A 23999-nucleotide genomic window follows, 5' to 3' on the forward strand; every position below is an offset into this window, starting at 1 on the left:
ATACAGAAAGATTTTAAAGATTTTATTTATTTATTTGACAGAGAGAGAGAGAGTGCACAAGTAGGCAGAGAGGCAGGCAGAGAGAGAGAGAGGGGGAAGTAAGCTCCCTGCTGAGCAGAGAGCCCGATGCAGAAGCTTAACCCACTGAGCCACCCAGGTGCCCCCAGAAAGATTTTAAATAAAGTTTGTTTGGACAGAAATATGATTACAATGACTCAAAGTTAGATCTACGTATAAAACTATAATTATAGTTTTAAATGACGATACATCTTTCTTAGTAGTTATAACAAGCTTGTTCCATCGTCGGTTCTGTCTCTTAAAAACAACCTAGAGGACAGAAAAATATATATGAATTGTTTATTCACATACATATAAAAGGACAAAATAAACAAAGAAGCAGTAAGCATATGAGAAAAGAGAAAGGGAAGGGAAGATACTGGTTGTTAAGGGCAAATTCTCAACTGGTTGTTAAGAAGACCCAACTCCACATCAAGAACATGCCACTCACCAAGTATTCCTACAACATGTTTGCTGACAAAGTTCTCAATTTTGGTTTCAAGTTTTTATTTTTATTCTTTTACAGAACACAATGTTGCTTTAAAATTTTTTTCTTAACAACACCTTCCCCATGATATTATTGTTCTTTGTTTAGATTTAGCTATAAAAGATTACAAGATGAATTCTTTACCAGCGTTTCTAGGCTTCTCTCTTTTGGAAGGGAGTGTTCGGGACACAATTTTAAATAGAGCAGTCGGAGAAGACATCACAACCAAATGCCAAGCTTTACCAGCTATCCTGGAGAAAAGTGTTCCAGGTAGAAGAAGGAGCAAATGTCGAAACCCTGAAGAAGTAGAGTGCTAATGTGCTGGAGGAAAAACAAGGAAAGCACTGTTGCTAGAAGACTGAGAACATAGGAGAGAAGTTACAGATGACATCAGAGATGGCTGGATTGAGTATAAACCATAACAGGGCTCTGTTACCCTGAATGAAATGGGCATCACTGGAGGGATTTTGGCATTTGAGCATTAGGAGCCAGCAGCTCCCCTACCTCCACTCTGACTCTGGTTGGTATATTGAAAATAGACTGCAGGGGTCAAGGACAGAAACAGGAAGAACAGTTAGCATAGTGTAAAAATCTAGATATAAAAAGAATAGCGGCTTGGACAAGTCAAGTTGTGGAAAGGTGAGATATAGTCAAATTATGGATCTATTTGGAAAAGAGAAAATAATATATGTTCATATCGGGCAGAGGTGTAAGAGAAAGATCAGAATCAAGGATGACCCCAGAATAGAATATCTATTAATTGTGAAAGGGTGGATTTTCAGCGAAGCAAGTTTGGGGAATAAAATCATGAGCTGAGTTTCGAGTTTGAGATACCTATTAGAAATTCAAAACTGTGGAAAGAACCAAGATGCCCTTCAACGGACGAATGGATAAGGAAGACATGGTCCGTATACACTATAGAGTATTATGCCTCCATCAGAAAGGATGAAAACCCAACTTTTGTAGCAACATGGACGGGACTGGAAGAGATTATGCTGAGTGAAAGAAGTCAAGCAGAGAGAGTCAATTATCATATGGTTTCACTTATTTGTGGAGCATAACAAATAGCATGGAGGACATGGGGAGATGGGAGGAGAAGGGAGTTGAGGGAAATTGGAAGGGGAGGTGAACCATGAGAGACTATGGACTCTGAAAAACAATCTGAGGGTTTTGAAGGGGCCGGGGGTGGGAGGTTGGGTGAGCCTGGTGGTGGGTATTATAGAGGACACATATTGCATGGAGCACTGGGTATGGTGCATAAACAATTAATTCTGTTACACTGAAAAGAAATTTAAAAAAAAAAGAAAAAAAAGGAATTCAAGTGGAACCCACAACTATGTGGTCACTAGTCTTCGACAAAGCAGGAAAGAATATCCAATGGAAAAAAGACAGTCTCTGAAACAAATGGTGTTGGGAAACTGGACAGCCACATGCAGAGGAATGAAACTGGGCCGCTTTCTTACAACAGACACAAAATTAAACTCAAAATGGATGAAAGACCTAAATATGAGACAGGAAACCATCAAAATCCTATAAGAGAATGAACACCAGCAACATCAACTTTGATCTCAGCCACAGCAACTTTTACTAGACATGTCTCCAGAGGCACGTGAAACAAAAGCAAAAATGAACTATTAGAACTTCATCAAGATAAAAACCTTCTGCACAGCGATGGAAACAATCAACAAAACTAAGGGCAACCTATGGAATAAGAGAAGATATTTGAAAATGGCATATCTAATAAAGGGTTACTATTCAAACTCTGCATAGAATTTATCTAACCCAACACCCAAGAAAACAAACAAACCAGTTAAGAAAGGGGCAGAAGACATGAATGGACACTCTTCCCAAAAAAGTGATGCTCAACCTCACTCATCATGAGGGAAATCAAATCAAAATCATGGTGAGATACCACTTCCCACCTGTCAGAATGGCTAAAATGAACAACACAAGAAACAGCAGGTGTCAGTGAGGGTATAGAGAAAGGGGAAACCCTCTTGTACAATTGGTAAAAAATGCAAACTGGTACAGCCGCTCTAGAGAATAGTATGGAGGCCCCATACTCAACTCAGCTTCAACTCAAAAAGTTAAAAATAGAACTCCCTTCAATGGACGAGTGGATAAGGAAGATGTGGTCCATATACACTATGGAGTATTATGCCTCCATCAGAAAGGATGAATACCCAACTTTTGTAGCAACATGGACGGGACTGGAAGAGATTATGCTGAGTGAAAGAAGTCAAGCAGAGAGAGTCAATTATCATATGGTTTCACTTATTTGTGGAGCATAACAAATAGCATGGAGGACATGGGGAGTTAGGAGAAGGGAGTTGGGGGAAATTGGAAGGGGAGGTGAACCATGAGGGACTATGGACTCTGAAAAACAATCTGAAGGGTTTGGAGAGGTGGGGGGGGGGGTGGGAGGTTGGGGGAACCAGGTGGTGGGTATTAGAGAGGGCACAGATTGCATGGAGCACTGGGTGTGGTACAAAAACAATGAATACTGTTATGCTGAAAATAAATTTAAAAAAAAAATAGAACTCCCTTATGTTCCAGCAATCACACTATTTTATATTTGCCCAAAGGACACAAAAATGCAGATTCGTGCACCCTGATGTTTACAAAACATTATCAACAATAGCCAAACTAGGGAGAGAGCCCAAACATCCATCAACTGATGAATGGATAAAGATGTGGATGTGTGTGTGTGTGTGTGTGTGTGTGTGTGTGTGTGTGTGTATAATGCAGTATTACTCAGGCATCCTAAAGAAAGAAAGAAACAAGCAAGGAAGTCTTGCCCTTTGCAACAATGTTCATAGAGCTAAAGTGTATTTTACTAAATAAGTCCGAGAAAGACAAGTACCACATAATCTCACTCATACGTAGAATTTAAGAAAGAAAACAGATGAATATATGGGAAGGGAGAGGAAAAAAAAAGGAGAGGGGGACACAAAGCACAAGAGACTTTTAAAGATAGAGAACACACAGGATTGACAGAGGGGGGTGGATGGTCGATGGATAGATAGGTGATGGGTATTAAAGAGGGCACTTATTATGATAAGCACTAAGTGTTGTATGTAATTAACGATCTACTCCAGAAACCAATACTGCACTGTATGTTAACTAAGTAAAATTAAAATTAAAAAAAAAAAAAGCAGGAAGAAAGAAATTCAAGCAGAGATGTCAAATATTCCGATGGATATATTAGTCAACAGTTCAGGACAGAGGTCCAGGATGAAAATAGAAATTTTGATATTTAAAGCCAGAAAACTTGGTGAGATCATTTTTAAAAGTGAGTACAGATGAAAATAAGAGGAGAATTAAAGAATTGAACACTGGTGTGGTTTCAAGATAACACTGGAGGTGATTAAAAAAATCAACAAAAGAAACTGAGGAAGGGCAGTCAGTCAGTAAGAAAGGAGAAAAACCAAGAAAATGAGACACTGGGAGTCAAGCAAAAGAAAAAAAAAAATGAAGACAAGGGAGGGATCCTGCTGTCATGCTGCTTACAAGTCAGTTAAGATGAACACAGAAACCTGGATTGAACAATGGATTTCACAGTGTGGAGATCTTTGGGGAGGCTGATAAGAAGTGTTTCTTTGAAGTGGCATAGGTCAAAGTCTGTTGCATTGGATTCAAAAGAGAATAGGATAAGAGAAACTGTAGATAGCAAGCGAGACAACCCTTTGAAAGACGTTCTGTAACAGGAAAAAAAAAAAGTGGAGCAGCGGAAGGGGGGAACATCTCCTCAAAAGATATTTTGTTTTGATGAGAGAAATAAGAGCTCATTATTATGTTGACAGAAACAGGAAAAGAAAAAATAGTGGTGCAAAAAAGAAAGGGATTATGACAAAGCAAAAGAAGAGGATAGGTGAGAATGGTTGTGATGATTGGCAGTAAATGTACTTAGATAAGGAGAAACACAAGTACATGAGGACTGAGAACAACAGTGGAAAGGGGGTGGGACTAATGATGTCAAGGAATCATTAAGAAGTTCTTGAGAGAAGCATCTGGAAAAAACGGTAGGTGGTGATCACAGGAGAGTACTCTACTTGGAATGGATATTTTGGAGGAGCTGGTTATTGGTAATGATAAGAAGCAGGGTATGTCCCTTGACCGAATGCTTGGGAGAACACTGAAGATGAGATCATCGGCAGAAAGGACATTAAGTAGCCAAATAGTGTATTGGAAAGATCCCCTTAGCTGTTGTTTAAAGCACCAAAAATTATGATCACCAAGAAGTAGTGTTTGGAGACAATGACAATGAGTCAGAGGTTTCCATTTTGAAGGAATGAGAAAAGATAAACTACATGTTATCCATCAAGGAACTTCCTAACCTAGTGGGGCAGAAGTAAATATGTAATTGTAATGTAATGGACTGAGTGCTAAAATAGAGACAGGAACTAAGCCCCGCAAAATATTACGAGAGGAAATGACTGTTAGCTGCTCAACAGACATTAAATGGATGAATGAATGAGCTGTGGGTTAGGTGAGGGTAGAGGGTTGAAAAGTGGTCCCCCCAACATAGGTCCGCCCAGAACCAGCGACCATGAACTCACTTGAAAAAAAGGGGTCCTTGAAGGTGAAATTAAGGATCTTGAAATGAGAACATCCTCAAATGCTCTGATGGGCCCTAAATACAACGATGTATAAGAGCCAGAAGAGGCAAAGACACCACCGCAGAGGAACCGTGGAAGTGCAGGCAGGGTTAGGAGCTACTCAGCCCCAAGCCAGGAGACGGATGGAACCCCAGGAGCTGGAAGACTCAAGGAGCGGAGTGTCTCCAGACCTGCTGCAGGGAGCATAGCCCATGGACACTTGGATTTTGGACTTCTGGCCTCCACGATTAGGAGAAAATTAATTTTCCCATTTTAAGTCACTGGGTCTGTGGTCATTTGTTAAGAAATGAATACAATGAAATGAATACAGGAAGGAAAATTCTCACGGGGGCATTTGTACTGAATTGTGCAAGAAGAATAGAAGTTTGATAAGGCAAAGAGTTAAAGTGCACAGTACAATCTTGGTCCAGACCCTGGGTACAAAGGAGGGAGTAAGGAAGGGACACGGCATGTTTTGGGAAAAGGGAAAAGTTCAGGGCGGCTGGACATGGGGTTCTAGAATGTAAAACGAGGTGACAAGACCCCTACTGCACACTTTGTATGGCAAAGAGGAAGGAAAAAAGAAAGTTTTGACTGTTTTCCTTGAGTAAAGCAATTTGCATATTTAGTGATTCCTCTCTGGACTGGACCTAGATAGACTGTGAAATAAGTTAAACACATATCCCATCTTTTCTTCAAACATGCATATTTACTGCCTTCATGCTAAAAAGTGAAGCCCTGATTTCAAATACAAGTTGAACGATAACAACAACAGTCAACGAATATTTATAACTAGTTTACAGTTATTCGTACCAACCCAGGCTAAATAATTCAATCTAAGGGCTAAAAAGTCTTCATAAGAAATGGAAATTAAATCATTAAATCAAAAACAACAAATGAAACCCTGAAGGAGTGCTACCTAAACGTCCTAGGGCACCACCCGCCTCTTATTTAAAACCCCAAATCATTTACCTTTCCCCTGGAACAAACTCTTGAAAGATCTTCTCAGCAGCGGTCTCAATTTCCACAGTGACTGGGCCTGAAAGTTTGAAGCTTCTTCTCTCCACCATCACCAGGAGTACCTGGTGACTCGCCTGGCACATATCTCTCCAGCTCACAAATCTTGCTCTTTCCATCCATCATCCAAGTGGAGCATCCCAGCCACCCCTTCACCCCAAACATGTCTCCCCTCCAATTCGTCTAACAGTGCAGAAATAATGTATACACGTGCCATCTCTTACCGTAACAGTAACAATCTCTTCCCAAAGAATCAGTCTATCTATTCTATTCACTTGGCACCTAACTAAACATATAACACAGGTAGGTATATAAACAGTATTATAACCAACTTCAGTGACAATCCCTTTTCTTTAATAATCTATATGTGTGTGTGGTACAAACTTCCAGACATACTTATGAATGTAAGTCATAAGGTCAATCTCCTTCCCACCCCTGCTCTTGATTTTCCTATGTCTCTACTCAGAGGTATTAAGTTGGTAACAGTTATCACAAGTATTTTTGAATCAGTAACTACACTCTGTTTATCCAGAGCAATTAGGTTTTGCTAAAACGTTCCTAACACAAACACTTATCTTACTTAAAAGGGAAAGGGGGAGGGAGGACTTAGCTCCCTTAGACTATAGGAAGCCATATATGATGGCAATTAAAACACCTTTAAACTGTACACATTCGGAATAAACAAAAAAGTTTAAGTAGCATGGAAAATTATTTAAATGGTTTTTGTGAGCCCTCGTTATTCAAATTGAAACAAATTTTAAAAGCAGAGAGAATTCAACGTTTAGTCTAACTTAGCTATATATATTAACTCACTTATTCATGCATTTTATTCATTCAACACACTCAGGGTTTACCTTGTGCCATTTATGTCTAGCTTTCCTTTAAGACACAACTCAAATTGTTCCAACTTTCCTGAGGGATCTACTTCACCTTCCTCTCTCTCTTTTTTTTTTTTTTTTAAGATTTTATTTATTTGACAGACAGAGAGCACAAGCAGGGGGAAGCACCAGGCAGAGGGAGAGGGAGAAGCAGGTTCCCCACTGATGCAGGGCCCCATCCCAGGACCTGGGACCATAACCTGAACTGAAGGCAGACACTTAACCGACTCAGTAGTGCCCCTACTTTACCTTTCTAATCTCCCCTAACAAATGACACATTTTGGCATTAGGAAAGAGTACGTACAAGACTATTAAGGTATAAAGTGACAACAAAGTATTGTATTATCTAAACAATCCTTTAGACCCTCTTAAATCACCCATAAAACAATCTCAGTTCTACATAAAACTCAGCTCAAAAAGACACTTCATACTAAGAAAACCATCATGACCATAGGTATCATAATAGGAATACAGAAACTTAGAACACCAGGTCCATTTCTCCCACCTTATGTATTCACTGAGTCATATTCCTTCCATGAATAGAACAATTTAATTTGTTATATGTATTTCTCTCTTAATCTCTCTCACCCCGACTCAAAAACTTATAGTGGAATTAAATATGTATATAATGCAATTTCTCCAAGCACGCTATTTTGTACATTACTTTATAGAACTATCTCTCTTTTTTTAAGATTTTATTTATTTATTTGAGAGATGGAGATCACAAGTAGGCAGAGAGGCAGGCAGAGAGAGAGGAGGAAGCAGGCTCTGTGCGGAGCAGAGAGCCCGATGTGGGACTCGATCCCGGGACCCTGGGATCATGACCTGAGCTGGAGGCAGAGGCTTTAACCCACTGAGCCACCCAGATGCCGCTATAGAACTATCTCCTTATCTATAGTGTAAATATCATCAACGAAACCTCTTTTAATGACCATTGTTAAAATGTTACTCATAACAATTGCCTGGCAAATGCTTTCTGATGACATCATTTGATTGGAAAATATTAACAATTGTGTTCATGCAACAGAGACAAAATTAAGGATAAGAAATAGACCCAGAAGGGATACAAAGCTTCATCTAATATACTGTCTGATGTTTAAAGGAGAAATAGAGGTAAGATCTAACAATGACATGGTTAAAGATTAAACCTCTTCAAAAATAAACCATTCCATGAAACTGTGCTATGAATAAGGATATTAAGCCTGTATCAAAGCTCAATTTGCTTATATTTATTTCTTAGATACTCCTTACACAATTTCCAATTCCTCAGACCCTAATCAGGCAGATTTTATTCTGCAACAATACAGTCTTAACACAGAGAATCAGGCCAGGCAGCATGTGAAGAGAACCATGAGCCATTCTTCAAACCAATGCAACCCAACTCAACACTTCCTTGCTTCTTTGTTCACTTTGTTCACTACAGTCAACAGAATTACCTTTGCTTTACCCGTCCCATATAAACTCTCTGAGTCCAGAGCTTGATGTCACATTCCGATTTGCTCACCCTCTTTCTCACATTCATAACTAAGTGAGAGGCAAGCCCATCCTTCCTTTTAAGGTTCATCTTAAAGCCACCATTCCAGGGTTTTGTTTGTTTGTTTGTTAATCACTTTTCTCAAAGATAGCCTTAACCGAGCAGAGTTCATCTGGCTTAGTCTTGTGTTTGGTCCAACACACCAAGACCAGAAGATAGCTAGTCTTAGGAATTTTCTAATTATTTCTTAATCTTTTCCCCTCCTTAGCCCTGGCAAGCTGATATCAATGTTAATATAACAAATAACCAAACTGGAAGCTGACAGTTTAGTATTATTTGAGGGTTTCTGGAAAGGCCTCTAAAAGAAACCCAATGGGTTTAACATAACTAAAACTATTTTGCTACATTAAGTTTTATTCAAATATATTTAAAAGGTTCAGTGAGGGGGAAAAGAAGGTTGGTGTCTATTTGAGAAGCAGTTTGGCTTGAATAGAGAGGGAAATTGTAAATCGCAAGACTCTGTTAAAGAAAGTGATTCATTGGTAAAGACCAATTAATCATGAAGGAGCAATGTAGGGGTGGGAATTGGAATGAGCCCAGTGGTTAGTCTAGTAAGAAGAGAAAAGAGAAATTACTAATGCTAGAATCTTGGTTACCCAGGTAACTATGGACAGATAGGAAAATGAACATTTTAGGATCTTAGTTGTAAGAAGAAAAAGAAAAAAAAAAAAAAGACCAGAGTATGTTGGTATTCGTGTTACTAGTTCACTCGTTTTTAATCTCTTCTGTTTTGAGATGGGAGGTTGAAAAAATAATATATATTAAAAAAAAAAAGGAGAGGAGGTAGTTTGTGCAGAAAGAGGAACAAACATGACAAATAACTTGGAAAAATCTCAAATCTGAACCCAACATTATATTATGTGATCCAGAGCAGAGCTTCTCAAACTTTAATGTGCATAAGAATCTCCTGGTCATATTGTTATGAAAATGAGGATTCTGAAACAGTAGGTCTGGGGTAGGGCCCGAGATTGTGCATTTTTGCAAGCTCTCAGGTGATACCCACCTGGCTGGTCTAGAAACCACACACTGAGTAGCAAGCATAGAAGATAACAATGTTCACCCACTGTAGAGAAACTTTCTGAAGAGTTTGGTGGCAGGGTGGAGGGGGGCAGGGAAAGTACAAATATGTCACTGTGCCCACAAAGTATCCAGCAATACTTTCCTACACGTTCATTCAATCAGTGGTCTCTCAAAGCACCCTATTTTCCATTTTTGGAGCTGTTCTCCATCCCTAAAGATATCTCCGCTATTTTAAGCTAAAATTCATTAATTTCCTGAGAAAAATGCAAAAACTGAAGAGGAAAAAAAAATGCTTCTTGTTTGCCACAGCTTCTCCAACTCCTCTCCCGAGTCAAAATAGGAATGTAGATGACGACACACAGGCATACATACTCACAACCAGGTATACACATATGGTAACTGTATTCAAAATAATTTTGTTCCTTAGATTTTTGCCAAATGCAATTAAGCTTTCTCAGAATTTAGAGCCCTAATGAAAAGCTTATTGTATATTGACACATGTGCATTTTGAGTGACTGGAACAGAGCTTGGTTCACAGGGTATGCTTGATAAAGATTTCCTGGCATATATAAAATTTAAATTTATGTTTATAGTTTCTTAAGTATTCAAAGCAAAACTCCTATCAGGTAAAAAGGACATTTTCCTCATTTTTTTGTGAAAAGAAATTAAGGCACAAAGAAAGTGACAATCCTTCCAAGCTTACTGAGCTAGTGAGGACAGAGTCAAGATCCGCTGCTTTGTTCTTGACCCTGTGCTTTTCCTTCTATCACATCATTTCCCAGTATGTCATAGTGCTCTCTTCAATGCATCAAAAATTAACCTAAGAAGCAAATGTGATATCATAGGTGAAACACCAAAATAAATAAATAAATAAATAATGTCAAAACATTTTAGAGAGCTCATTTAGAGAAAAAATATATTCTATAAAAATAATGTATTACAAAAGCAAATAAACTGCCACTTTTTTAAAGTAAAACTTGGCCTTAATTTGACAATGCTACCTCTAAAAATAAACATGACAGCCATATTAATGATGAATAGTACATTCAGGGAAGGTATGATATAATTTAATATTAATTTATAATGTTCTCCACTCCCTCCTTGAAATTAGAAGGACAGTGTCAAGACAAGTTAAGACAACCAAATTTTCAATTGTGCCTGACCAGCTATTACCTCTACGGCAGGAATGTTAATGGGTAGGATTTATGTGAGTCTCAATCCCACTGTAAATCACAAGAGCCCAGGATGGCCAAGTTCAGACGGTAGCATTTAATTACCAGAAGCAAAGTGGGCATGTGCGTCATAACAAGCAAAATGTCTGAAATAGTCAAGAGGGTACACAGTGTAGTTTGACATACAGATTCCTGGATACAATTACCTAATCAAGAGATCTCCAGAAATAAAATCATTTGACATTTCCTAAAGTCTTAATGTTGTAAGACAAAATAATTTCAGTGTTAACTTACATATAGGCCATACATGAGCAATGAGCCTAGAGGATACATAGAGCCTCTAACCTAACTCCCAGGTCACACACCCAGACCCTCTCGCATCAAAAGGGGACCAGATGTTACCGGGGAAGGATTCAGCTTTGCCTTCACAGACGGTACTATAAACCCATTTTAAGCCTTACCAGAAGTGACTTTGAATTACAAGGCTGTATTTTGCAAAAAGAGGAATGCCCGAACTTCGGGGTTAGACTGGATAATAGATCTCATTGAAACTAGTGCCCATGGACTTTGGATCACCTTGCCCCGATTCAGTAATTAAGCTACAGTAACATATTAACAGGATTTTAATCTAAATAAACAGTATTACTATGATTATAACAAAAAATCAGAGGGTGACTTCAATTCTGCTACAATCCTAGATGTGCTCTTCTAACAGAAGCAAATTTACATATCTCCGAATATTTTTTTTTCTTTTTTAAGAGCGATCACAAGTAGGCAGAGAGGCAGGCAGAGAGAGCAGGGAAAGCAGGCTTCCCGCTGAGCAGAGAGCCCGATGCGGGGCTCGATCCCAGGACCCTGAGATCATGACCTAAGCTGAAGGCAGAGGCTTAACCCACTAAGCCACCCAGGGACCCATCTCCAAATATTTTTACTCTCATACACTGGAATCACAAAAAGCAACTGTCAATTACCTGAAGAAGAGCAGTGTTTGTCCAACCTTCCCATAACGTACCATGCAACTGGCTCATGCCTTTGGGGGCTCTCTCAGGCTTGATCACATAAACCAATTCTACTAAATTACAGGAAGCCTCTGAGTAGTCCTAACTTTACAGCTAGCTTTATGTGTAGCACCTAGTGTATGATGGCAGCCTGGATTAAATGGTCACCTAATGTCCCATTAACAGTGGAGCCAAGTATCAAACCAATAGATGTTACGTTCTGAAGGACACTTAGCCTTAATCCTATTCCCCAAGTGTCTCTTCCAGATTTTTCCATCAAAGCTTACCATAAACTTCAAACTTCATGCAGGACTGAATGACAGAACAATTTCTACTGGACCTTGGGCCAGCCAGAGACCCTTCTTTAGCTTATCCCTGACTTAAATTTAGCAGTCTGTTAAAAGACATAGTAAGTTGATCCTAAAATAAATAAATAAATAGCTGTAAGCAGACTATCCAAACTCCCAAGATCTTATCTATCACTGTAACTTTCTGGCAAGAATAATTCGTTTTGGAGGAAATATCCAAACAGATCAGTTATATGTCTTAAAGCGTAAGTTAGGAACCAGCAACATACAACTTAGGAACTTGTTAGAAATGCAGACAACTCTCAGACTTACTGAACTGGAACTTGTGTTTTAATAACATGCTCAGACAATCTGCGTGTACACTGCAGTAGGAGAAGCGGTCTTAGATGACTTCGCCAACAGAGACCTCATTGAGGTAGAGACTCCTTGTTTCCCAGGGATCTATCCCCACCCCTTGCCACACTAATTCCAGTTCTTGAGCTCTTATCATCATGGCATTATTAATGTAATGGATCTGTGAGGTGCTCCATGGGAAGGTGAGAGAAAATCTGCTCTCTTTCAGGTAATTGACAGTTGCTTTTCATGATTCCTGTGTATGAGAATAGAGAAAATTTTTGCCACATAAAATATTGGGAGCTCTATGAATGTGCATCAATACCACATCTAGGATTGATTGCAGCCAAACTGAAATGACCCTCTGATTATGTTTATTATAACCATAGTGGTAATTTTTATTTATATAAAAATACTATTAGTAGGACACCGTAGCTTAATTACAGACTTGGAGCACAGTGATCCATGGTCCACAAGGATTAGTTTTAACACAGATCCATTACTCCATATAACCCCAAAGTTTAGGCATTCCTCTTTTTGCAAAGTACAGCCTTATAACCCAAAGTCTTTTTTTGGTAAGGCTTAAAAAGGGTTCATAGTACCACCTGGTAGACGTAAAACTGAGTTCTTCCCCAGTAGGATCTAGTCTCCTTGATGCAAAAGGCTCTGAGTCTGTGAGCTGGGAGTTTGGGGAGAAGTTCCATATTTGCAGCCATTCAAGACAAGATCATAACACAACTAGCAAAGAAAAGTCACTAAGAGATCCTGGACTCAGAGAACAGTGGTCCCATGATGCTCTCAATGCAGTAGCTGAACAAGGGAGAAGGAATGGTATGAACACACATGGTTTGGGAAGTCAAGAGTTAGAGAACACTGGGGACAAAATATGTGGCTGTCCCATCCCTTTCGTGGTCATGTGTGTACAATGTGACCGTGGTAGCTGGCTCCAGCTGATTGATCCGCTGGAACAGATACCTTGCTCAAACTAACCCAACATGATTCTCTCTCCCAGAATTTGAAATTTTAATAGAAAAACAAAAAGCCTGGGAACAATTAGTGTTGTCATGCTTAGGACAAGGTTCTAAAGAAAATGTCCACAAATTGGCTAAACGTTCTTTCTTGTTGCCCTGTTCTTTTCTTTCTTAAGGTTCAGTTCAACATTTTCTTTTATTTTTTTTTTTTTAAAGATTTTGTTTATTTATTTGAGAGACAGAGATCACAAGTAGGCAGAGAGGCAGGCAGAAAGAGAAGAAAGGAAGCAGGCTCCCTGCTGGGCAGAGAGCCCGATGCGGGGCTCGATCCCAGGACCCTGGGATCATGACCGGAGCCGAAGGCAGAGGCTTTAACCCACTGAGCCACCCAGGCGCCCCAACATTTTCTTTTAAACTGAGAGCATCTCAAGGCGCCTGGGTGGCTCAGTGGGTGAAAGCCTCTGCCTTCAGCTCAGGTCATGTCCCCAGGGTCCTGGGATCGAGCCCCAAATCGGGCTCCCTGCTCAGCGGGGAACCTGCTTCCCCCTCTCTCTCTGCCTGCTGCTCTGCCTACTTGTGATCTCTCTCTTTGTCAAATAAATAAATATTTTTTAAAAAAAGCTTTTAAACTGAGAGCATCTCAAAATATTTCCAACTAATCCCCTTTTTAGTTTAAGCATGACAGAATCAAATATAGTTGCTTACAACCCATAGAGACTATAGATCTGAAAACTATGATGATATTAGTCTATAATATACTAAAAGTACTAAGCAGGATTCCAAAAGCTTAAAAATTAGCAATACTAATGGCTATGTGATATATATATATATATATATATATATATATATACACACACACACACACACACACACACACACACACACAAAGTGTCTGCAAGTTATTCCTCAGTTCTGAAATACTCTGTTTCGCATCCTCAGCCTGTCTTTGCAGGAAAGAGCCTAACAGAATTCCTATCCAATATGTCTTGGTAGAAATCTAATTGCAATATTTACTGAAGTTCTAGTGAATTATTTAGAGAGTTTTACAAAAGAGCCTTTTACGAGTAAGTAATGGATAGTCATGCTGAATTTGCAATGGTTTATAAAAGTGGGGGTTTGCCTATGCAGCCAAGTAATGGCAGCTCAACTATCTCTTACCACGCATCGCTCTTTATAGAGAGACATGTACATGTGGTGAAGGACTTAACACTGAAGTGAAACCCGCAGCAGGGGAAATTTAGAAAATCAATTGATTAGTGTTCTATTTCTCTCTCCATACTGTAAAAGGGATCATCCATTCTAAGATGTCCATAGTACGGCTGTCTGTGGTTCCACAAATGAAGATATGTTTATAGTTCACACAATACACATTTCACAGCAAGAGTTTGAAATATGTCAAATGTGTAGTCTGCCAAACTGAAATAAATAAAACCTCTTTCTTCCTCAGAAACTCTTTTTTATTCCCTCAAAACTTTCTAATTATTCTTCCTATTCAAAATATCTTCAGCTTTGATATATCTACACCCAGCACATACAGAGAAAATTCAGTTCCATAGAAGAAAGTATTAGGGCTACAGTCTCCATGTTAACAGTACTTAAAGCATAAAACCTGCATTGATTTCTGATTGTGCAAACATATACAGTAAAATGAACTTATTGCTTTTTTTTTAATCACATATAATTCAGCAGTTTTTTTTTTAATTTCAGCAGGTTTCTCCCTTTAAGTTTTATTCTGAGAATTTTACCCTCTGAGAATGGAAAACTCACAGAAAAACTGAAATTCGTTTCCACTTTCTGTCCTTATACAAATTAAGTCTATCGACATCATTATAATAAAATATACTATAAAACTACCTTCTCTAACTTTTAAAAATGTTTTTATTTGAGTATGATTGACACATTATTAACTAGTACTGGTAGGTATGCTGAATTTAGAAAATGAAGCCCCATTCAATTTAATCCAACCACTTGGTTGATTTCCTATTAATCCTAAGAATTTGAATTGGGAATTTGTTAATTTCCTACTGCAAAACCAACAATGCAATTTCATTTGAATGGCATGGTTTAATGTCCTATGTGTAGCTACCCATAACAAAACTTTCAAATAGACTATATTAGTGAATTTCTAAGCTTTAATAACCTTCCATCTCTTTTTCTATTACCTGTTACCAGATCCTATTTCTCTTTACTTTTACCCCAAGAAGCCCAAGAATCTTCATAAGAGCTGTCCAAGGTTACTGACTGATTGCCCCTCTGCCCCAGAAACACTGTACAATTTGACCTCACTCATTTATATTATTTCATTTTCCACAACAATGTACCTCTCCTCCCATTTTAAAATGCCCCCCTTTAATGAAGGTTTAGGTGCTCTCATGACAATGGATTTATTTCATTTTCATATGTACATGGGTAATGAAACTACAATGTCTCCAAGATTCATTGTTTATGCACCACACCCAGTGCTCCATGCAATTCTTTTTTTTTTTTTTAAGATTTTTTTTATTTATTTGACAGATATCACAAGCAGGCAGAGAGGCAGAGAGAGGAGTGGGGAAGCCAGCTCTCCGCTGAGCAGAGAGCCCAATGAGGGGCTCAATCCCAGGACCTGAGATCATGACCTGAGCTGAAGGCAGAGGCTTAACCCACTAAGCCACCCAGGCACCTCTCCATGCAATTCTAATAAATGGAACTTATTATTTCAAGCGAAGGATAAATGATTTGACCAAAGTCACATTGTTAGTGAGCAAACCCAGTAATTTAGGCACAAGCCTCTTGATTCATAGCTGATATCTACTTTTATGTTTCTTTCATCATATATACACCAACTACATTAAGAAAAGAAAAAGGATATAGTTTAATAAAAGTATACTTCTCAGAGCATCTAAAATCTAAGTAGTGTTTTGAATAAGAAACTTTTAAATAAAGGTTTTGAAATACGGCAAATAATCGAAAAATAGTACTTACAATTTAAAATAATGGATGATAAAACTACAACCAAAAAACCTTAATAACTGACAGTATAAAATGCCCTAATTTTTATCTTACATAATAATAATCACATTTATTTCTCCTTTTTTAGCATTAAAAAATTTTAAAGACAGGAAGGAAAAAATGACTCAAAAAAGAAAAAGTAAATTAAATATGTAGGAAATCATTCATTTTAATAACATTTTTAAGTGACTCTTTGGAGATATAAAAATAAATTTATAAATGCACATACCACTCAAAAGGCAAACCCTTCAAAAGAGTGCCTTTCTCATTTTAGTGGATTGATTCCCTTCTTCAATAAAAAGAGTAAGGCTAAGTCTCTGGTACAAAGATTTTATCTTTTTTCCTCAAGTTTTAGTGAATTTTATAAACATGGATTGGGCGCCTGGGAGGCTTTGTCAGTTAAACATCCAATTCTTGATTTTCGCTCAGGGCATGATATCAGAGTTAAGGGATCAAGCCCTATGATGGGTTCTGCAGTGGGCATGCATCCTACTTAAGACTCTCTCCCTCCTTCTTCCTCTGCTCCTCCCCTGCTAAAAATTTTAAATAAAAAATAATAAATAAAACATAGATGAATTTAACAGTAAAGCAAAATGAAAAAAAAAAACCTCACAAAACACAATATCCATATTAAAATTTCCCTTAACATTGAATAATGTCACCTAAATACAAATCAATTTTTCCTCTAAGTCCTGTCAGGAAATTTTTCTGTATGAAAGAAATACGAATAACATGGTGAGTTTTCCGCTGCATCAAAAGGTCATCTACTGGGATGCCTCGGTGGCTCAGTTGGTTAAGCCACTGCCTTTGGCTCAGGTCATGATCCCAGTGTCCTGGGATCCAGTCCCACATCGGGCTCTCTGCTCAGCGGGAGCCTGCTTCTCTCTCTGCCTCTGCCTCTGCCTTCTTGTGCACTTGTGCTTGTTTTCTCTCTCTCTGACAAATAAATAAATAAAAATATTTAAAAAAAAAAAAAAAAAAGGTCATCCACTCCCCTACTTTCTTTTTAAAGCAAACGTCTCAAAGGAATGGTTTCCTCTTATGGCCTTGATTTTGTTACCACAACCCACTGCTATTTAACCTCTAACTATAACCACCAATCCCTTTGAAATTGCTTTTGCCCTGGTACTGAAGACCTAAATGCTCAACATAAAAGAACGTGTGGCATCACATTTGGCCTCTCTATCTTTCCAGAGTTTCCTACCCTGTACTCTGAGAATATTCACTCTTGCTTCCTGACACTACCCTGGCTAGACAACCTTCATGCCCTTTGCACACCTCATTTTTACCATCAAAAACCCACCAGCATCCCTTTTCTTTTCCCCATGTATGCATTCTTCCAGATACTTTAACCCAAAAAAGATAACTCTATATTTTAGTTATACCAAAATTATAGCTACACCAAAAGCTCTCCTGAGAAACTCTAATGAACAATTTGGTGCCTCCTCCACATACATAGTCCAGAAGCACCACTCAACACGGAACGCATTCCTTCCCCAACTGTCACCCCATCTTCTTAGATCCCCTTTTCTATGAACTGCTTAAGCCTGAGACTCAAGGAGCCTCCCAGACCCTTCCCTTTCCTTCCCCTCAGCAGTCCCCTCAAACGTGCATCTCCAAGCCCTGACAAGTTTATCTCCTCCATCATTCTCAGCAAATCACTCCCTCTCCAGCCCTTCTGCCACTTTCCTGCTTGATTTGCTACAATGTCCTATTTTTTCTTTCAGAACATATTACCTATCATGAAAACAGTATTTTTTTCACTGTAGAAAAATCCAAAATAAATAAAAAGGAAAATTAAAACCATAATCTTTATCCAAGGATACTCTTAATACTCCGATGTATATCCTCCCACATAATTTTCTTGCTTTTGTAGCACATTTTCCTGTCATCTATAATCCCCCTTCTCATTCATCCTTCACAGGGGAACAGTGGTGTTCTAAAATTCAAATATGATTCTGTAATTTTCCTGTTTAAAATTCCTGTGTGTGTCCAACACTGCCTTCAGGATTAAAGTTCAGAATCCCTAGAATGGCATCAATCACTGCTGGCTTTGCCTCTGTCTTCATTTCCAGCCATTTCCTCCATGATATGCTTTGCTCCAACTGTCTCCATGTTCCTGTTTTCTTTATACATGAGACCCTCTGTATACTGGAGTCTCTATTCAGGGCAACCCATGCTGTCTTCCTTCATCTGGTTAATTACCATTCGCCCTGTTAGCAGTTCATCTAATCCCGCAGCTGTTGGCCTCAGTGAGTGTGATCAGAGGGTCCTGCTCTGTTCTCACCTCCTCTCAGAATTCCCTAAGCATCCCTTTTAAAGACCGGACTTTCTGCATATTGTGATTGCCCTTCCTACCCCCACTCTTGAAGGAAAACCCAATTCAGAGGCATCTTCTGTATTAGCCATTTACAATATGGCTTAAAACCACATACTCTGGAATTAGGGGTATCTAGATTTTAATCCCAACTCTGTTATTTATCTCAATGTAACCCTGCAAAAAGTAGCTTTTCTGCACCTCAGTTTCTCCATTTGTAAAATGGAGTGACCCCCCCCATATCAAAGATTAGCAGTATAAGTTAAGTTAGTGGTTCTCAACTGAGGGTGACTTTGCTCCCCGGGGAACATATGGCCATCTTGGAGATATTTCTGGCTGTTATGGCTGGGAAATGAGCAGATACTACAGACCTCTAGTGGGTAGAAGCCAGGGATAGTGCCAAACATCCTACATTGCACTGTAAAACTCCCCACATTAAAGAGGACCCCCGACTCTACACGTCAGTAGTGCAATGGTTGAGAGAGACATAAGGCAATGCAGGCCCATTCTTACCATCATGCACACCCATGTTAGCACGGGGAAATGGTAGTGACTGTTACTTCAAGAGATCCTTTTATTTCCAACCTCTTGTAGAATTCGAATTTGTGCCACTTCCTGTATTACATTCTGTACTGGAAATCAGCTCATTGTTTAGCAAGTATTGACTCCTTGCATCCTCCAAATTCATGGGAGAAATATGCTCCCTCATCCACTGATGGGCTTTGACCAATGGACAACAGACGAAGTGACAGTGGGCCAGCTCTGAACCTCATCTTTAAGAGGCACTGCATGTTTTCACTTGCTTTCCTACACTCCTGCCAACAACCAAGAGAACAGATTTCTCCTGAGTGGTTATTTTTCCTTCATCGCAGCCCCGAAATGAGCACACAGGAAACAGATCTAAGCACATCCTCGCAAGCCAAATCCTGGAAGAGACCTGCTTGGACCCAGCCCAGAGTTCGGAGTCCAGCCAAGCTAAACCAAGCCTTGGTCAGCCAAACCCTAACTGATCTGAGCGAGAACTAAACTCTATGGTTGTATACCTCTGAGATTTTGTGGTTGCTTGTTAAACAGCAATAATGGGCTGATAAGCTATATGCTTTTTGATCCTTATTTCTACACAACTTTTCCCACACTAAGAGAAAAGAGGAAGAAAACTTAACACCAAGACATCTTTGTCATCAAAATGTTATCATAATAGAGGAACACATAATAACAGCACTAACATCACCTCCTAAATGCCTTTTTTTTCAGTTTATGTTCAAGCTTATAAACTTATATATGAAAGGATTTACTTCCAGTGGAAAAGGATCCAAAGGTGACCAAAATTTGCCTATTTACTACGAAAATTATTCAGAAACAGCACAAGAGAGGGATAGAATAAGAAACAATGAGAGATGATGTATATTAAGATCAACTTCTTTGGCACCTGGATGGCTCAGTCAGTTAAACATCTGTGTTTGGCTCAGGTCATGAGCTGAGGGTCCTGGGACTGAGCCCCATTTCTGGCTCTCTGCTCGGTGGGGAGTCTGCTTCTTCCCCTCCCTTTGTTCTCTCTCTCTCTCTCGTTCTTGCTCTTGCTTTTGCTCTCTTTCAAATAAATAAATAAAATCTTTTAAAAAAATCAAGTAAATAAAGGAAAAAATAAAGTAACTCAACTCAGAATATTTTAAGTTATGATGATACTCTTTAATTTAAATTAAATTTAATTTAAATTTAAAAATGCATTTGCTCTATTTCCCTTTGCTTTGACCTTTGGTTTCTTGTTTATTATGTGTTAGGAATTAAGAACATTAACAAGAGGATCAGTATATAATCCTTTCTATGGCTTTTTATAGTGGTGTCCTCCTAGTGTTCTTAAGATTTTATTTATTTATTTACTTACTTACTTACTTGAGAGAGAGATAGAGAGAGCACACACAAGTGGGAGGAGAGGCAGAGGGAAAGGGAGAGTGAGAATCCCAAGCAAACTCCCTGATGAGTGCAGAGCACGAGGCAGGGCTCAATCTAGACCCATGAGATCATGACCTGAGCTAAAATCACCAGTAGGATGCTTAACCGAATGAGCCATCCAGGTGCCACCCCGCATAGTGGTGTAATAGTGAAAAACATCTTATCAATCAATTTATACTATCTTTAGTTCCTACTACAGTATTATCAAGAGTTTCCTTATTTAATAAGAAAATTAGCAACTATATCTGTGGGATCCTCTGAAAACTGTGGCCCTACTAATAAAACAATTCTTAGCACTCATTCTTTCTCACTGTCTTTTCCTTTAGGACCTACAAAATATTAGAGTTATTAGACTTGACCACCCTAATTGGCTATAGACAAATTTTGCCTGTAAGTTGGAGACTAGGGCATCTTCCTTCTTATGGTATTTCCATTTTTTACATGAGCATAATCATATGTGTCAGACTCTCAAAGGTAGATGTGGAGAAAAACTGAGAAATTGACAGATTACAGCTCAGCTATTAAGGAAAATTTACTCATATAATGACATGCAAAATCTTTATCTCCTATCTTTACATAAGTAGAAGAGAGTGAAAAATTGCAAAATTGCATGTTACTATTCTAGTTTTTTCTTCAAATAGCTATTGATAAACCAAGCTAATAGTTCAGTGAATATCCTGTAAAGACAATAAATTGATCTGAGTTTCAAGGACATGAGTAATTTTGGTACTTTATTCTTTCAAGATCTTCTAAATGTACGCATTGACCAAGGACTCTTGCAAAGAAAATGGATTTATAAAGTACAAGATATGTAATCTCCATCACAAATGACTTGTTATATAAATTTTTCTGTTGAGCAATCTCAGTTTTACTGAAAAATCACAATGGCATTTATAGCACTACAAAATCAAGACTTTCACATGCCTGCTCTCGCCACAGCCCACCCTGCACAACTCAACTTCCAACTTCCCCAAATGCATTTCATTTTAATATAAACAACATGATTTTTGGAATGAGAAAGAAAACTGTAATATTCTTTCATGCAGAGTGAAGATCCAGTTAACGAGCAATAATTAATCATAACAGCTTGCTTCAAACTACATTCTTGTCGAGAATTACGCAGAGTCTATAAAATTGATAGCCTAGAGTGCTCTAGGAAAAAAAAAAAAAAAACCTATTTCTCCATGGTATCCTTGCTCAACTAACACTGCTAAAAGATGAAGCATCTTTGCCTAAAAGGAGAGAAATAGCTGTCATAAACAGGTTCCTTACTACTCCTGGAGTATAAATAAAATTTTCAACTGCCTGTTTAAGCTCCTTTTCTTTGCTAGTAATAGTCTGTTTTGAAGCTTTGTTGATGGATGCCAAACTCTAAATATCACCTGTGAAGGAGATAAAACCCAAGTTTACAGTGAGGTATATGACTGTCATGGCTAAGAAGTTTTGGTATGACAATTTTATAGCAGCCAGAAAAAATAAAAAATATTCTTGCTTAGTATCAAACACATGGAAATAAAAAGAAATATACCAACTAAATTGCAATTAAATTTAAAAAAAAAAGGCAAATGCTGAATGCATGCACCCCTCCTGGGAAGCATTTCACAACCAGCTCTGTTTTATGTTTCTTCTTCTAATAAAGCTAATCCTTCCACTGTCTGATCCATACTTCTTTTTTTTTTAAAAGATTTTATTTATTTGACAGAGAGAGCGATCACAAGCAGGCAGAGAGGCAGGCAGAGAGAGAGGGGGAAGCAGGCTCCCCACTGAGCAGAGAGCCCGATGCAGGGCTCGATCCCAGGACCCTGAGACCATGACCTGAGCCAAAGGCAGAGGCTTAACCCACTGAGCCACCCAGGCACCCCCTGATCCACACTTCTATTGCTGTCTTGACCTCTCTCTACTGGGATCATTCATCATCTTCCTTGTTAGAATACAAGAGTCACAGAGGAAGGACATAAGTCTCAGTGTTCGCTGGACTTTCAGCATCTTGCAGAATCTCACATCCAGAAAAGTATTAAATATATGTTCACTCAACTGAACTTAACAGCGAAATTATATTCAACATTCTCCCAACTCTTCAAGATCAACTCTGATGAGATCAATCACCAAGGTAAAAAGTCAACCTGCACAAAACTTTCTACTCTGTTAAAAGCAGCAAAACTCAAATTCTTCTCCTCATTAAGGAGTGATGTTTTCCAGCACAGTTCCAAATATTTTAAAAGACATTACCAGATTGCAGAAAAGGCCACTTAAAATTTGAATTATTTTGAATATTTTCTTTCATATATTAGAGGTGATGGAAGAATAAAATCCAGAGCTGTAAAGAATAACTCCAATCAAATTCTACACTTAATAGACAAAAACAGTTGAGATAATGGTGGGGAGGGAAATAGAGAAAGCTTTATAAGTATGGATAACATGTAAAATGGGCAACTTTCCCACCAGATAATTTTTAAAGGGTAATTTTAATTATTACTTGACATGTATATACTTTTGTGGTAATAATTTATCTGTACATATCTAGTAATAAAATTTTACCTAGTATTTAGTGGATCAATTATGGTTTACTAATAAAACTGAAATGACAAGTGATCAGTGTTCAATAAATGATTGTAGTGATAGGAGTAGTCAAACAGCATTAATATATATTATTATTAATCCTACAAACATAGTAAATTCAGTATTCCTATGGTTATCAGCACTTTCATCAATATTTTCAGGTACCAGTTTGATTCAACAAGACAAAAATTATGATGTATATATAGCCTTACTATAAAAAAAATACATGTATTGACAATGACAAGGAATAAAATCTTTTTAAAATGAGGTCCCCAATAAGACTTTTCTCTCTACATAATTTGCCAAGTAACTGGAAATGCTTAGTAACATCAACCTAGAAAGCTATATTCTATGGGCAAAATGTCACTGAGAACTTACTATGTATTGGTTACTCCTTTAAAACCCTGTAGATGTATTTTCTTATTTAGTCCTCATAACAAGTCTCTTACATTAGTATAGTTATTATCTCCATTTTACAGATGAGGAATGAAGATGGAGAAACATTAGGTAAATTGTTTAAAGTCACAAAACAAGGGTTATAGCTAAACCCATGACATGACCCCAGAGATCATGGTCTTAAAGTCTAAAAGGCAAAATGAAAGATAAATTACCATCCCAACCATCTAAAGATGACCCTGACTGACACTGAAAATCAACAACAAAAAATCATGTTACTTGAACATCTACCATAGATTAGACACTGTGCCAAGAAAATGATATACACATGAGTCTCAGTCCCCTCTTCTGCTCTAACAGAAGACGACGGACTAGATAGCTAATAAACAGTAGAAATTTATTTCTCACAG

Source organism: Lontra canadensis, unplaced genomic scaffold (assembly GCF_010015895.1).
Source record: "Lontra canadensis isolate GAN:19392208 unplaced genomic scaffold, GSC_riverotter_1.0 scaffold26, whole genome shotgun sequence".
NCBI classification, from domain to species: domain Eukaryota; kingdom Metazoa; phylum Chordata; class Mammalia; order Carnivora; family Mustelidae; genus Lontra; species Lontra canadensis.